The sequence below is a fragment of the Gracilinanus agilis genome, chromosome 2 (genome assembly GCF_016433145.1).
Source record: "Gracilinanus agilis isolate LMUSP501 chromosome 2, AgileGrace, whole genome shotgun sequence".
NCBI classification, from domain to species: Eukaryota; Metazoa; Chordata; class Mammalia; order Didelphimorphia; family Didelphidae; genus Gracilinanus; species Gracilinanus agilis.
The window spans coordinates 413,111,536-413,114,730 of NC_058131.1; the positions used below are offsets into that span (position 1 = coordinate 413,111,536).

At 40.2% G+C, this 3,195-nt stretch overlaps 1 pseudogene; it reads left to right on the plus strand.

Annotated features, from left to right (window-relative positions):
• Positions 1–1,958: 1,958 nt before the first annotated feature.
• On the plus strand, positions 1,959–2,928 carry LOC123235676 (annotated as a pseudogene).
• Positions 2,929–3,195: the final 267 nt, after the last annotated feature.

The window sequence follows — 3,195 nt, forward strand, 5'->3', positions numbered from 1 at the left end:
CAGAATATTATATATCATCTAAAGTTAAAAAAGCAGGAGTAGCAATCATGATACCAGACAAAGCCAAAATAGAAATTGATCTGATTTAAAGAGATAAGGAAGGAAATTACATTTTGCTAAAAAGGTACTATAAAAAATGAAGTAATATTATTACTATACATTTATGCACCAAATAGTATAGCATCTAGATTTCTAAACGAAAAATTGAAAGAGCTCAAGAAGAAAACAGATATTAAGACCATTCTAGTGGGGGATCTTAACCGTCGCCTTTCAGAACTAGGTAAAGAGAACCAAAAAATAAATAAGAAAGAAGTAAGGGAAGTAAATGAAATGCTAGAAAAATTAGAGTTAATAGATATCTGGAGAAAACTGAATGGGGATAAAAAGGAATATCCTTCTTCTCAGCAACACATGGCACATATACAAAAATTGACCATGTACTAGGGCATAGGGGGGGCAGCTGGGTGGCTCAGTGGATTGAGGGCCAGGCCTAGAGACTGGAGGTCCTAGGTTCAAGTCCGGCCTCGGACATTTCCAGCTGTGTGACCTTGGGCAAGTCACTTGACCCCTATCACCCACCCTTACCACTCCTGGGCTAAGGATGGTCCCTAGCCCGGATGAAAAAGGAGGAGGGTTGGGCGCGGGGCTAGCAACCCCACCCTGTAAAAACTACATCTGCTAAAGAAACTGCAACCTAAAGTAGGGGCAGCTGGGCTAGCTCAGTGGATTGAGAGCCAGGCCTAGAGACGAAAGGTCCTAGGTTCAAATCTGGGCTCAGACACTTCCCAACTGGGTGACCCTGAGCGACCCACTGCCTACTGGTTGTGGCCCTATGCTCCTAGAATGGAGTCCCAGGATGAAAAAAAAAAAACTAGGGCATAGAAATATTGCAAACAAATGCAGAAAACCAGAAATAATAAATGCCATTTTTTCAGATCATAATGTGGTAAAAATTATAATTAACAAGGATCCATGGAAAGGCAAATTTAAAGATAATGTGAAACTAAATAATCTAATTCTTCAAAGCAGGTGGGTTAAAGAAGAAATCATAGAAACAATTACAGACTTAATTAAAAAGAATGACAATAAGGAGACGTAGCACCGAAACCTATGGGATACAGCTAAAGCAATACTCAGGGGAAAATTTATATCACTGAGTGCCTATACCAACAAACTAGAGAGGGAGGAGATCAATGAATTGGGCTGGCAACTTAAAAAATTAGTAAAAGAACAAATTAAAAATCCTCAGATAAAAATTAAATTGGAAATCCTAAAAATTAAAGGAGAAATTAATCAAATTGAAAGTAAAAGAACTATTGAACTAATAGATAAGACTAGGAGCTGGTACTTTGAAAAAACAAATAAAATAGATAAAGTACTAGTCAACCTAATAAGAAAAAGAAGAAAATCAAATTAACAGTATCAAAGATGAAAGGGACAATCTCACCTCTAGTGAAGAGGAAATTAAGGCAATTATTAAGAACTACTTTATTCAATTTATATGACAATCTGGATGAAATGGGTGAATATTTACAAAACTATAAATTGTCTAGATTAACAAAAAAGGAAATTGAATTCTTAAACAATCCCATCTCAGAAAAAGAAATTCAACAAGCCATTAAGGAACTTCCTAAGAAAAAATCCCCAGGGCCAGATGAATTCACAAGTGAATTCTATCAAACATTTAAAGACAACTAATCCCAATACTATACAAATTATTTGACAAAATAAGCAAAGAAGGAGTTTTACAAAATTATTTTTATGACACAAATATGGTACTGATTCCAAAGCCAGGCAGACCAAAAACTGAGAAAGAAAACTACAGACCAATTTCCTTAATGAATATAGATGCAAAAATCTTAGATAGAATTCTAACAGAAAGACTCCAGCAAAGCTCTCAGCTCTTCTCCCATGTTCGCTGTCAGGATCCTCTGATGCTGTCGCATCCCTCAGACAAGATGGTGAAGGTTGGAGTGAAAGGATTTGGCAGTATTGGACGCCTGGTGACCAGAACAGCATTCAACTGCATTGGAGTAGAAGCTGTGGCCATCATCAACTAATTGGTTTACATTTTCCAATATGGTTCCACCCATGGCGAGTTCAAGGGTGCTGTAAAGGCAGAGAATGGAAAGGTAGTGATCATTGGAAAAGCCATTACCTTCTTCCAGGAGCAGGATCCCACCAATATTAGACGGGGAGATGCTGGAGCCGAGTACATTGTGGAGTCCATTGGCATCTTTACCATCATGGAAAAAGCCAGGGCTCACTTGAAGGGCAGAGCCAAGCTGGTCATTACCTCTGCCCCTTCTGCTGATGCCCCAGTATTCATGATGGGGGTGAACCATGAGAAATACAATAGTTCCCTCAAGATCATCAGTAATGCCTCTTGAACTACCAACAGCTTGGTCCCCTTGGCCAAGGTCATTTATGACAACTTTGGCATTGTGAAAGGACTCATGACCACAGTCCATGCCATTATCGTTACCCAGAAGACAATAGATGGCCCCTCTGGCAAGCTGTGGTGTGATGGGCGTGGTGCTGCCCAGAATATCATCCCTGCTTCCACTGGTACTGCCAAGGCTGTGGACAAGGTCAAACCTGAGCTAAAAGGAAAGGTCATAGGCATGGCCTTCTGTGTTCCTACTCCTAATGTGTCTGTGGTGGTTCTGACTTGCTGCTTTGGAGAAAGCTGCCAAATACGATGATATTAAGAAGGTGGTAAAGCAAGCCGCAGAGGGAACCTTGAAGGATATGTTGGGCTGTTGTATCCTTTCACTTTAACAGTGACACCCACATTTCTACCTTCAATGCTGGTGCTAGCATTGCCCTCAAGGACCATTTGTCAAGCTCATTTCTTGGTATGACAATGAGTATGGTTATAACCACCATGTAGTAGACTTCATGATATACATGGCCTCTAAGGAGTAAAGTAGAAGGCTGTGGAACTTCATCCCCATCTTATAAAAGAGTAGTTCTACCACTGGGGAGCCCACATACATAATAAACCATGTTCCTATGCTGGGGATCCCTTGCCCCATTCATATCCCCACTCCGAAGCACCCCTGTAGTAGGGTGGAGGAGGAGCATAAAGTCCTATCTTGTGTACCATCAATCAAGTGATCACATTTGGTGTCAAAAAAAAAAAAAAGGACCCCAACAAGTGATCATGAGAATTATTCACTCTGGGTGAATTCA